Below are 14,436 nucleotides of genomic sequence, written 5' to 3'. Positions count from 1 at the left end.
CATGATAAAAGTCCTGGAAAGAATAGAAATTCAAGGCCCATACCTGAACATGGTAAAAGCCATATACAGCAAACCAGTTGCTAACATTAAACTAAATGGAGAGAAACTTGAAGCAATCCCACTAAAATCAGGGACTAGACAAGGCTGCCCACTCTCTCCCTACTTATTCAATATAGTTCTTGAAGTTGTAGCCAGAGCAATCAGACAACAAAAGGATGTCAAGGGGATACAGATAGGAAAAGAAGAAGTCAAAATATCACTATTTGCAGATGATATGATAGTATATTTAAGTGATCCCAAAAGTTCCACCAGAGAACTACTAAAGCTGATAAACAACTTCAGCAAAGTGGCTGGGTATAAAATTAACTCAAATAAATCAGTTGCCTTCCTCTATACAAAAGAGAAACAAGCCGAGAAAGAAATTAGGGAAACGACACCCTTCATAATTGACCCAAATATTATAAAGTACCTCGGAGTGACTTTAACAAAGCAAGTAAAAGATCTGTACAATACGAACTTCAAGACACTGAAGAAGGAAATTGAAGAAGACCTCAGAAGATGGAAAGATCTCCCATGCTCATGGATTGGCAGGATTAATATAGTAAAAATGACCATTTTACCAAAAGCAATCTACAGATTCAATGCAATCCCCATCAAAATTCCAATCCAATTCTTCAAAGAGTTAGACAGAACAATTTGCAAATTCATCTGGAATAACAAAAAACCCAGGATAGCTAAAGCTATCCTCAACAATGAAAGGACTTCAGGGGGAATCACTATCCCTGAACTCAAGCAGTATTACAGAGCAATAGTGATAAAAACTGCATGGTATTGGTACAGAGACAGACAGATAGACCAATGGAATAGAATTGAAGACCCAGAAATGAACCCACACACATATGGTCACTTGATTTTTGACAAAGGAGCGAAAACCATCCAATGGAAAAAAGATAGCATTTTCAGCAAATGGTGCTGGTTCAACTGGAGGTCAACATGTAGAAGAATGCAGATCGATCCATGCTTATCACCCTGTACAAAGCTTAAGTCCAAGTGGATCAAGGACCTCCACATCAAAGCAGACACACTCAAACTAATAGAAGAAAAACTAGGGAAGCATCTGGAACACATGGGCACTGGAAAAAATTTCCTGAACAAAACACCAATGGCTTATGCTCTAAGATCAAGAATCGACAAATGGGATCTCATAAAACTGCAAAGCTTCTGTAAGGCAAAGGACACTGTGGTTAGGACAAAACGGCAACCAACAGATTGGGAAAAGATCTTTACCAATCCTACAACAGATAGAGGCCTTATATCCAAAATATACAAAGAACTCAAGAAGTTAGACCACAGGGAAACAAATAACCCTATTAAAAAATGGGGCTCAGAGCTAAACAAAGAATTCACAGCTGAGGAATGCCGAATGGCTGAGAAACACCTAAAGAAATGTTCAACATCTTTAGTCATAAGGGAAATGCAAATCAAAACAACCCTGAGATTTCACCTCACACCAGTGAGAATGGCTAAGATCAAAAACTCAGGGGACAACAGATGCTGGCGAGGATGTGGAGAAAGAGGAACACTCCTCCATTGTTGGTGGGATTGCAGACTGGTAAAACCATTCTGGAAATCAGTCTGGAGGTTCCTCAGAAAATTGGACATTGAACTGCCTGAGGATCCAGCTATACCTCTCTTGGGCATATACCCCAAAGATGCCCCAACATATAAAAAAGACACGTGCTCCACTATGTTCGTTGCAGCCTTATTTATAATAGCCAGAAGCTGGAAAGAACCCAGATGCCCTTCAACAGAGGAATGGATACAGAAAATGTGGTACATCTACACAATGGAATATTACTCAGCTATCAAAAACAACGACTTTATGAAATTCGTAGGCAAATGGCTGGAACTGGAAAATATCATCCTGAGTGAGCTAACCCAAACACAGAAAGACATACATGGTATGCACTCACTGATAAGTGGCTATTAGCCCAAATGCTTGAATTACCCTAAATGCCTAGAACAAATGAAACTCAAGACAGATGATCAAAATGTGAATGCTTCACTCCTTCTCTAAAAGGGGAAGAAGAATACCCTTGGCAGGGAAGAGAGAGGCAAAGATTAAAACAGAGACTGAAGGAACACCCATTCAGAGTCTGCCCCACATGTGGCCCATGCATATACAGTCATCCAATTAGACAAGATGGATGAAGCAAAGAAGTGCAGACCGACAGGAGCCGAATGTAGATTGCTCCTGAGAGACACAGCCAGAATACAGCAAATACAGAGGCGAATACCAGCAGCAAACCACTGAACTGAGAATAGGACCCCCGTTGAAGGAATCAGAGAAAGAACTGGAAGAGCTTGAAGGGGCTCGAGACCCCATATGTACAATGCCAAGCAACCAGAGCTTCCAGGGACTAAGCCACTACCTAAAGACTATACATGGACTGACCCTGGACTCTGACCTCATAGGTAGCAATGAATATCCTAGTAAGAGCACCAGTGGAAGGGGAAGCCCTGGGTCCTGCTAAGACTGAACCCCCAGTGAACTAGACTGTTGGGGGGAGGGGACAAGGGGGGAGGGTGGGGAGGGGAACACCGATAAGAAAGGGGAGGGGGGAGGGGGATGTTTGCCCGGAAACTGGGAAAGGGAATAACACTCGAAATGTATATAAGAAATACTCAAGTTAATAAAAAAAAAAAAAAAGAACGCATGCAAAGGCTGGAAAAAATTTCCTGAACAAAACATCAATAGCTTATGCTCTGAGATCAAGATTCGACAAATGGGATCTCATAAAACTGCAAAGCTTCTGTAAGGCAAAGGACACTGTGGTTAGGACAAAATGGCAAGCAACAGATTGGGAAAAGATCTTTACCAATTCTACAACAGATAGGGGCCTTATATCCAAAATGTACAAAGAACTCAAGAAGTTAGACCACAGGGAGACAAATAACCCTACTAAAAATGAGGTTCACAGCTAAACAAAGAATTCACAGCTGAGGAATGCCGAATGGCTGAGAAACACCTAAAGAAATGTTCAACATCTTTAGTCATAAGGGAAATGCAAATCAAAACAACCCTGAGATTTCACCTCACACCAGTGAGAATGGCTAAGATCAAAAACTCAGGTGACAGCAAATGCTGGCGAGGATGTGGAGAAAGAGGAACACTCCTCCATTGTAGGTGGGATTGCAGACTGGTACAACCATTCTGCAAATCAGTCTGGAGGTTCCTCAGAAAATTGGATATTGAACTGCCTGAGGATCCAGCTATACCTCTCTTGGGCATATACCCAAAAGATGCCCCAACATATAAAAAAGACACGTGCTCCACTATGTTCATAGCAGCCTTATTTATAATAGCCAGAAGCTGGAAAGAACCCAGATGCCCTTCAACAGAGGAATGGATACAGAAAATGTGGTACATCTACACAATGGAATATTACTCAGCTATCAAAAACAATGACTTTATGAAATTTGTAGGCAAATGGTTGGAACTGGAAAATATCATCCTGAGTGAGGTAACCCAATCACAGAAAAACACACATGGTATTTATGCACTCATTGATAAGTGGCTATTAGCCCAAATGCTTGAATTACCCTACATGCCTAGAACACATGAAACTCAAGACAGATGATCAAAATGTGAATGCTTCACTCCTTCTTTAAAAGGGGAGCAAGAGGGGTTGGGGATTTAGCTCAGTAGTAGAGCGCTTGCCGAGGAAGCACAAGGCCCTGGGTTCGGTCCCCAGCTCTGAAAAAAAAGAACAAAAAAAAAAAGGGGGTAACAAGAATACCCTTGGCAGGGAATAGAGAGGCAAAGATTAAAACAGAGACAGAAGGAACACCCATTCAGAGCCTGCCCCACTTGTGGCGCATACATATACAGCCATCCAATTAGACAAGATGGATGAAGCAATGAAGTGCCGGCCGACGGGAGCCGGATGTAGATCTCTCCTGAGAGACACAGCCAGAATACAGCAAATACAGAGGCGAAAGCCAGCAGCAAACCTCTGAACTGAGAACAGGACCCCCGTTGAAGGAATCGGAGAAAGAACTGGAAAGCTTGAAGGGGCTCGAGACCCCATATGTACAACAATGCCAAGCAACCAGAGCTTCCAGGGACTAAGCCACTACCTAAAGACTATACATGGACTGACCCTGGACTCTGACCTCTTGGTAGCATTAAATATCCTAGTAAGGGCACCAGTGTAAGGGGAAGCCCTGGGTCCTGCTAAGACTGAACCCCCCCTGAACGTGATTGTTGGGGGGAGGGCGGCAATGGGGGGAGGATGGGGGAGGGGAACACCCATAAAGAAGGGGAGGGAAGGGGTTGGGGGGATCTTTGCCCGGAAACCGGGAAAGGGAATAACACTCAAAATGTAAATAAGAAATACTCAATTTAATAAAAAAGAAAAAGAAAAAAAAAAGAACGCATGCAAATGAGTATCACCATCTGAACAGCTTAGTATCATCTACTCAGTATATCTAGCATAATACTGTGTCTATGACAATCTGAACCTTCCCTGAGTGTTGCTACCCCAGCAAGAAGAATGAAGTATTGAGGACAAACCCCAGTGATCCTTTCAAGGGTTAGAAGAAAGCCATCAGAGATACTCCACTTCTTTGTCCTTAGATTAAATCAAGATGATACAATGTGAATCTAGTGGGCTATTTGACCAGACATCTTTCTCCCAACCCCACCTATCTGAGTTCATTGCTTGGCAAAACTCATGCCCCACCATCCTAGATGTTTCTTGATACATTGCTGCCAAGGGCCAGGTTTCCTGAGTTTTGTTTTTTATAGAATTGGGTGTAGTCAATCATTGTTGCCTTCTATTATATATAGAGAGAAATATCTATAATAACTGACCACATTGTACTTGTGTATACAAGTACAGTAGTGGAAATTTCAGCATAACTGAGGAGTGGGAAACCAGCACTGTGTCCTGGCCTTTCTCTGTCCATATCACAGCTCACAGGCGGCTGGGGCAAACCTGAGTTCCTCTGTAGAAACAGAGTGAGGATGAATGGACACTGAGCAGGCAGAGCAACACAGCTGAGGTGACTCAATTCCAGCAACAAACACATTATTTGTTTCCCATCTTAACAGCTCGTTTTGAAGACTTGTCCCCATACCTAGCTTAAACACAGCAATTTTCATATGTGCCAGCCTGCTATTTCATATTGTTGCTATAATACGCCTCCACATCATAGATTACAAAACAGAAAAAAAAATAAACCTGACACTGAGAAGGGTGATGCTTGTCAACATCTGGTGCATTGGGGGCCCAGGTACGGTCACAAATAACCAGGACACAGGGGATGCAGAGCAAAGGCAGATGCAACTGCATTCAGCTGCAAGTTTATTAATCCTTATATAGGCATGAATATGTATTACCTCACTTTCCTTTTTGGCAAGATATAATAAGATCGTTATTCCCATCATACCAGGAACAACCGAGGAAAGACTACGCAAAGAAATAAGGCTAAGCAAAGCCTTCTTCTTAAAATATCTGTATAGCAAATCACCCCTCTTCCTAGTATCACAATATACTTGTCATAACCCAGAGAGCATGAGAGCCGCTTCCACAAAAATAGGACATAGTACAACATAGTGTAAGGTAAAGTGAGAAAAACATTTTCTTCTCAAGGGCAGCATTCCAGCCCCTGCTTGCATCTCTCAGCCATCTTTCCTTGATCCTGTCTGGGAAGTGTATCTCAGTGACTCCACAATTTCTTCCTTTGTTCTTTTGTTTTAAAAGTAACACTTTCTATAACATAGCTAAATGTCTTTGAAGGGGTTTAATCGTGCAAAAAGAAAGCAATATAATATATAATGTATGAACCCTTAATGAGTGTATCTATTTTCTTAGGGGTATTATCCAGAAACCTTCCCAGGTCTGGATTTAACTTTGGTAATTGTTATCTGTCTAGAAAATCAACAATATCAAATAAATATTTCAGTTTTCTGGTGTAAAGTCCTCGGGAGTAAGAACCAATGATTTTGGAATTTGCTCAGTGTCTGTTGTTATGTCCCTCATTTCATTTCTTTTTTCTTTTTTTTTAGCTTAACATTTTTTTTTTATTAACTTGAGTATTTCTTATATACATTTCAAGTGTTATTCCCTTTCCCGGTTTCCGGGCAAACATCCCCCTCCCCCCTCCCCTTCCTTATGGGTGTTCCCCTCCCAACCCTCCCCCCATTGCCGCCCTCCCCCCATAGTCTAGTTCACTGGGAGTTCAGTCTTAGCAGGACCCAGGGCTTCCCCTTCCACTGGTGCTCTTACTAGGATATTCATTGCTACCTATGAGGTCAGAGTCCAGGGTCAGTCCATGTATAGTCTTTAGGTAGTGGCTTAGTCCCTGGAAGCTCTGGTTGCTTGACATTGTTGTACTTTTGGGGTCTTGAGCCCCTTCAAGCTCTTCCAGTTCTTTCTCTGATTCCTTCAACGGGGGTCCTATTCTCAGTTCAGTGGTTTGCTGCTGGCATTCGCCTCTGTATTTGCTGTATTCTGGCTGTGTCTCTCAGGAGCAATCTACATTCGGCTCCTGTCGGTCTGCACTTCTTTGCTTCATCCATCTTGTCTAATTGGGTGGCTGTATATGCATGGGCCACATGTGGGGCAGGCTCTGAATGGGTGTTCCTTCAGTCTCTGTTTTAATCTTTGCCTCTCCCTTCCCTGCCAAGGGTATTCTTTTTCCTCATTTAAAGAAGGAGTGAAGCATTCACATTTTGATCATCCGTCTTGAGTTTCGTTTGTTCTAGGGATCTAGGGTAATTCAAGCATTTCCTCATTTCATTTCTGAGTTTTAATTTATGTATTGTCTCTCTTGTGCATTGTTAGTTTGAGGAAGGGGTTGTCTCTCTTGTGGATCTTCTCAAAAAAAAAAAAAAGACAGCTCTTGGTTTCCTTGACTTTGTATTTTTCTCTTTGTTTCTAAAGGCTTGATTTCAACCCTGAGTTTATTTCCTTCCATCAAATCCTGCCAGACTCTCTATGGGATGAGGCTTTGCCTCACCTTGGTAACAGCAGCATGGAATAAATGAAGCTTCTGCTGATCCCTGTTGTGGTGTTGCACATCACAATCTCACTGAAAACCATGCATAGCCTGGTTTTAGGCTCTATTAAAGCAGCCCACTATTTCAGTGTTCCCTGCAAGGTGCCATGGAACAGTAGTAACATAATTCTGCATGCACATCGACAGGTTTCTCTATGGTGTTCTGGGGCATTTGATAAACGTGTATAATGAGTTCATGGATGAGCGTGCGCACAAACACACACAAACACACACACACATACACACACACACACACACACACTTTACTGACATGGTGCACATTCTTTGCACACCAAGATTAAAGTGAGCGTTTCTGAAAATGCACCAATAGTGGAATCGATGGAGGGAGCTGTGGGAAACTGGGGCTTAGAGATACTTAAAAGACCCGATGCAGATTCTCCTTTTATTGGAGGAGAAACTTGATAGACAATGTGGTTCTTTATTTTTTTTCTCTAGAGCACACAGGACTAGGGTGGAAGCTAGGGCTTTGAGTGTGTGTGGCAAATAGTGTAGCACTGAATTAGATCTTAGGCCTGGAACCCTATTAATCATCTACAACAATTACAGGGCAGGCTGGATGAAGACACTCAGCTGACAATGTGGACATCTCAAGACAGTCATTGGACAATGGCTGACAGACCTGTCTGAAGACTGGAAATGTTTCTCTATCTTGGAGAGGAGAGAAGGACCCTCCAACTACACTGAACTCTAAGGAAGTTTATTCAGGTGAGGGATGACATGGACTGTTTTGTCTCATGTCACACATGTCAGTAGAAAATATCCTCTGCAAATAGTGATGTTTTGACTTCTTCTTTTCCAATCTGTATCCCCTTGATCTCCTTTTGTTGTCTGATTGCTCTGGCTACAACTTCAAGAACTATATTGAATAAGTAGGGAGAGCGTGGGAAGACTCGTCTAGTCCCTGATTTTAGTGGCATTGCTTCAAGTTTCTCTCCATTTAGTTTAATGTTAGCTACTGGTTTGCTGTATATGGCTTTTACTATGTTTAGGTATGGGCCTTGAATTCCTATTCTTTCCAGGACTTTTTTCATGAAGGGGTTTTGAATTTTGTTAAATGCTTTCTCAGCATCTAATGATATGATCACGTGGTTTTGTTTTTTCAGTTTGTTTATATAATGGATTACTTTGGTGGTTTTCCGTATATTAAACCATCCCTGCATGCCTGGGATGAAGCCTACTTGATCATGGTGGATGATGGTTTTGATGTGCTCTTGGATTCGGTTTTCCAGAATTTTATTGCGTATTGTTGCATTGATATTCATAAGGGAAATTCGTCTGAAGTTCTCTTTCTTTTTTGGGTCTTTGTGTGGTTTAGGTACCTGTGGCTTCATAGAAGGAATTCTATAGTGCTCCATCTGTTTCAATTTTGTGGAATAGTTTGGATAGTATTGGTATGAGGTCTTCTATGAAGGTCTGATAGAATTCTGCACTGAAACTGTCTGGACCTGGGCTCTAAACTTGAAGCAATCCCACTAAAATCAGGGACTAGACAAGGCTACCCACTCTCTCCCTACTTATTCAATATAGTTCTTGACGTTGTACCCAGAGCAATCTGAGTACAAAAGGAGATCACAGGGATACAGATTGGAAAAGAAGAAGTCAAAATATCACTATTTGCAGATGATATGATAGTTTATTTAAGTGATCCCAAAAGATCCACCAGAGAACTACTAAAGCTGGTAAACAACTTCAGCAAAGTCGCTGGGTATACAATTAACTCAAACAAATCAGTAGCCTTCCTCTACACAAAAGACAAACAAGCCGAGAAAGAAATTAGGGAAACGACACCCTTCATAATAGTCCCAAATAATATAAAATACCTTGGTTTGACTTTATCCAAGCAAGTAAAATATCTGTACAATAAGAACTTTAGCCTCTGAAGAAAGAAATTGAAGAAGACTTCAGAAGATGGAAATCCCATGCTCATGGATTGGCAGGATTAATATAGTAAAAATGGCCATTTTACCAAAAGCGATCTACAGATTCAATGCAATCCCCATCAAAATACCACTCCAATTCTTCAAAGAGTTAGACAGAACAATTTGCAAATTCATCTGGAATAACAAAAACCCAGGATAGCTAAAACTATCCTCAACAATAAAAGGACTTCAGGGGTAATCACTATCCCTGAACTCAAGCAGTATTACAGAGCAATAGTGATAAAAAGTGTATGGTATTGGTACAGAAACAGGCAGATAGATCAATGGAATAGAATTGAAGAACAGAAATGAACACACACACCTATGGTCATTTGATTTTTGACAAAGGAGCCAAAACCATCCAATTGAGAAAAGAGCATTTCCAGCAAATGGTGCTGGTTCAACTGGAGGTCAACATGTAGAAGAATGCAGATCGATCCATACTTACCACCCTGTACAAAGCTTAAGTCCAAGTGGATCAAGGACCTCCACATCAAACCAGATACACTCAGACTAATAGAAGAAAAAGTGGGGAAGCATCTGGAACACATGGGCACTGGAAAAAATTTCCTGAACAAAACACCAATGGCTTATGCTCTAAGATCAAGAATCAACAAATGGTGTCTCATAAATAAAACTGCAAAGCTTTTGTAAGGCAAAGGATGCTGTGGTTAGGACAAAATGGCAACCAACAGATTGGGAAAAGATCTTTGCCAATTCTACAACAGATAGAGGCCTTATATCCAATGTATACAAAGATTTCAAGAAGTTAGACTGTAGTGAGACAAATATCCCTATTAAAAATGGGGTTCAGAGCTAAACAAAGAATTCACAGCTGAGGAATGTCGAATGGCTGAGAATCACCTAAAGAAATGTTCAACGTCTTTAGTCATAAGGGAAATGCAAATCAAAACAACCCTGAGATTTCACCTCACACCAGTGAGAATGGCTAAGATCAAAAACTCAGGTGACAGCAAATGCTGGCGAGGATGTAGAGAAAGAGGAACACTCCTCCATTGTTGGTGGGATTGCAGACTGGTACAACCATTCTGCAAATCAGTCTGGAGGTTACTCAGAAAATTGGACATTGAACTACCTGAGGACCCAGCTATACCTCTCTTGGGCATATACCCAAAAGATTCCCCAACATATAACAAAGACACATGCTCCACTATGTTCATAACAGCCTGATTTATAATAGCCAGAAGCTGGAAAGAACCCAGATGCCCTTCAACAGAGGAATGGATACAGAAAATGTAGTACAGCTACACAATGGAATATTACTCAGCTATCAAAAACTATGACTTTATGAAATTCATAGGCAAATGGATGGAACTGGAAAATATCATCCTGAGTGAGGTAACCCAATCACAGAAAAACACACATGGTATGCACTCATTGATAAGTGGCTATTAGTCCAAATGCTTGAATTACCCTAGATGAACAGAACATGTGAAACTCAAGAAGGATGACCAAAATGTGAATGCTTCACTCCTTCTTTAAAAGGGGAACAAGAATACCGTTTGCAGGGAATAGGGAGGCAAAGTTCAGAAAAGAGGCAGAAGGAACACTCATTCAAAGCCTGCCCCACATGTGGCCCCATACGTATACAGTCACCAAACTTGATAAGATGGATGAAGCAAAGAATTGCAGGCTGACAGGTACCGGATGTAGATCTCTCCTAGGATACACAACCAGAATACAGTGAATACTTAGGCGAATGCCAGCAGCAAACCACTGAACAGAGAACAAGACCCCCATTGAAGGAATCAGAGAGAAGACTGGAAGGCTTGAAGGGGCTTGAGACCCCATATGAACAACAATGCCAAACAACCAGAGCTTCCAGGGACTAAGCCTCTACCCAAAGATTATACATGGACTGACCCTGGGGTCCAACCTCATAGGTAGCAATGTATAGCCTAGTAAGAGCACCAGTGGAAGGGGAAACCCTTGGTCCTGCCAAAACTGAACCCACAGTGAACATGATTGTTTGGGGGGAGGGTTGTAATGGGGGGAGGGTGGGGAGGGGAAGCCCATATAGAACGGGGTGGGGAGGGGTTGGGGGACCTTGGCCCGGAAACAGAGAAGGGGAATAACAATCGAAATGTAAATAAGAAATACTCAAATTACTAAAGAAAAAAGAAAGAAATACGCAATTCAATATAGATGGGGAAAAAAAAGCTAAAAAAAAAAAATCCAAGGTATTGTATGGCACTGTTATCATTAACAGAAAAAGCACATTGTGTTGGGAAGGATTATAAATTATGAGTAGGATTAGAAAACCCCAAGCTTCTTCCAGGTCCTAGGAGGGCAAAAAATAAGAGGGCAAATACAGCATTAATGTGATATGTTGGTTAAATCTAGTTACTAGCTTCTATTGTGATACCTATGACACTTTTTTGTGTCATGGTCAGCTTATAATGACTAGAGGACCTAAGCTTGAGAGTAACCAATGCCTCTCCCTTGCTTCTCTAGCTGCTGAGCATTGAAAAGTCCTAATGAGACAGCATCTGTTTGCAGACACACTGGATTATTCTTCTGCACTTTATCTCTCCAAGTCACCTCCACTCTCAGTTAGTCAGTTTAATTCCATAAATTGGAAATGAGTCACGTGGAAAAATACTTTCTCAATACAATCACAGATTTGCCATGGAAAAGTGGCAACATGAACTGTCCCACCTAAGTTCTGGGCTTGCACAGACCTGCTCTGCAAAAGAAACATGTGTTCACAGCTGCAGTCTGCATTCACTATGGATCCTCTTGAGGTCCTCCCTAAACTGCATAGATTAAGATAATTATTGTAGCGCCCACCTTGACCAGCAAGGAAGACACAACACCGTCGGATTCTTCTCAACAGCCTTTATTGCAGGAACACCTAATTTTTAATACGGGGACCCCAAGGAACAAAGGCACTTGCCTTATATACAAAACAGACTACGGCTGTAAATTTGTCCACTGCGGATTGGTGGAGTATGAAATACCTGTTTAGCATGAATATCACCCTGGCCTTGTAGATGCTGGTGGTATGCCAACACATGCGCTGTAGGTGTTTACCACAAACGACCACCGGATGTCGGTGCCATCTTTAGCCACTCCCTACATCTCCCTCTTTTTTGTTTTTTTAAAAATGAACCCATTAGGTGGAGGTAGTGGTCTGAGAGAGGTCAAACATGCCTCACAGAGTGCCCAGCTCGGCCATGGCGAGCCACTCTTGCAGTTAGGACTGCACCCTAATGGCAATAAATGAACGTATGCTGTAACACACTGTTCTGGGCTATACGTGTGTGCTGCGCAGAGGAGCATTTGACCAGCCCGCATGTTCAAACAGGGTGTAGCCACCTCTGTCTATGACTGGTCTAGATCAGGGTGTCACGTCAATATTGTCATTGCTCCTGTCTTAGGTCGTTCCTCTCGACAGCTTGGCCTTACCCGTCCTTGGATTAACCCGATCACCACCGGGCTCCTGCCTTAGGTTGGTCCGAGCCCGAGGAAAGTTGCCCGTCTCTGGATACAATGGCTTCACATGACAGTGACAAAATACGATCTAGGGCGAACTCTTAATTTTTCAAAGAGGCTAGCCATATGTTGGGAGACGCACCACTTTCAATGGCAACCATAGCTTGGTAAACAATCGCTTTGTGTCTGGCATGCTCTCGTTGTAAACGGCAAAAAAGCCATAGACATACTCCACATCCCAAGAGGAGAATGGCCCCCCAGGCAAACATGCCAGCCCATTCTTTAAAAAAGGAGAAAGCATTGGTAATCCATGAAGTGAAATCTCCAAACGTGATGGGTTCCAATCTTGTGTTGTTAAGGACAGCAATCTGCATTAGCAATTGTCTCGATAATTGCTCCACTTTCATGGACCAGTTTCCTTTCAGATAATTTGAGATTTCTTTGCTCTGTTGAGAATACTGAGAGAAGTTAGCTTGCTAAGGAGTAATACATAGGCCTCTAAGGGAGGAAACACAGGACATCTGTGTCATATGATATAATGCTTCAATTTGTTCATGGATCAAATCTATCCATTGATTAGCTAATAGAAGACCAGATGCCAAGTGGGTATTAAATTCTTCTTGTATCTCTAGTGCCACTGCGGTTTTTTCCACAATCTGATTGATAGTCTCAGCCATCTGTACTTGATTAGTCATAGCAATCGTGGCTGTTGTTGCTGCAGCGGCTGATAGTACAATGGCTGAGATTATAGCTGCCGTAATACCAAAATCCCTTTTGGTTCTTAGTAAATGAAGTATGGGAAAATTATCTGGGTTGGCCTCTACTGGGACTGGCCCAAAAGAAGGAATCTTGACCATCACTGAGGTATCATTGCTGCCATCCCAGCATTCAGCTAAATAACAGACTACATCAGAGCTATTACAATTTAAAGCATTATTGCTTACATTAGTGCTTATCAGAAAGAAGAAAGGTGGTCTAACACATACTGAAGCTCCAATGGCAGTATCATTTGCCAAAAGGCCATTAATCTTTACATTTACTAAACTGGTTTTGTTATTCGTTCTAGTGGCTGAAATATTATACAATGTAAAGTCTTCACCTAACAATTGGGCAAAAGGAATTAGAGATGTGTATGCTCCCTGTTCATTTGATAATACCCATTGATACCAAGGCCAAAAATTTTGCTTGCCAGTCTTATTTTCCCCCCGATCATACTGTACCTGGTCAAGAGGAGGGGAAAACTCAAATCCTGGTAGGAATTGTTTTTCTCTATGGAATGGACTCTGACATGGGGTAAAATCAGGTGGAAACTCTTGATATAGGGGGCAAGTAGGTAAGATTCTACTACAGGTAGAGTTATCCAGTGTGTGATTGCCTTGCCCCGGATGTGATGGAAAACTACAATTATGCATCATAATCAAAGTTGTAATGTTCAAATCAGCAGAATTATTGACTGACGTGTCTCCACTGCCTGAAGAGGCTCCTTGGGTAATTTGACTCAAAGCAGCCAGGATGATCCCAGTGCCCATATCACTATTGCTAACAGGATCTAACCAATTAGCCAATGTGGTCCTTCGCAGCCATATACAAGGCTGGGAGGAATTCTTAAGAGTAAAACATAATGTATGTAATAAAGAAAGATTAGTGGCAATATACCATTGGGGCGATTCTCCATTTGGCACTATACAAGGAACACCACGCAAACAGGAGGTGGAGAAAAATGTTGGCAAACAGTAGAATTGCTATGAACTGGCATAGGTACTGGCCAGGATCTGGCAATAGCCCACAGCGTGAGTGAATTCACCTGGATTACCATTCCCAGTAGTAATAGTAGAGTTTGTAGTCTCATCTTCACGAAGAGCAGGAGGCAGTTTGTGAGTCAAACGTTCAGGCACCCAGATTGGATTGTCTTGATTCTGTGGAAAAACACAAACAGCTCCCCTAGATCTCGAAATTACAGGATCTGGGCCACGCC

The 14,436-nt window shown here is 41.9% G+C and overlaps 2 protein-coding genes across 2 annotated transcripts in view; one reads left to right on the top strand and one right to left on the bottom strand.

Moving 5' to 3' along the window:
- Positions 1-14,436, bottom strand: part of LOC134483321 (disks large homolog 5-like) — a 115,657-nt gene that overhangs the window by 15,261 nt on the left and 85,960 nt on the right. The gene's annotated exons all lie outside the window — the stretch shown is intronic.
- Positions 1-14,436, top strand: part of Ervk-21l3 (endogenous retrovirus group K member 21 Env polyprotein-like 3) — a 58,039-nt gene that overhangs the window by 12,885 nt on the left and 30,718 nt on the right. Inside the window, exon 2 of the mRNA XM_087596646.1 lies at positions 7,633-7,791. The gene's annotated coding sequence lies outside the window, so the exon portion shown is untranslated. The remainder of the gene's footprint in view (positions 1-7,632; positions 7,792-14,436) is intronic.

Source organism: Rattus norvegicus, chromosome 19, assembly GCF_021556685.1.
Source record: "Rattus norvegicus strain SHRSP/BbbUtx chromosome 19, alternate assembly SHRSP_T2T, whole genome shotgun sequence".
NCBI classification, from domain to species: Eukaryota; Metazoa; Chordata; class Mammalia; order Rodentia; family Muridae; genus Rattus; species Rattus norvegicus.
This window is presented reverse-complemented; position numbering and strand designations above follow the sequence as displayed.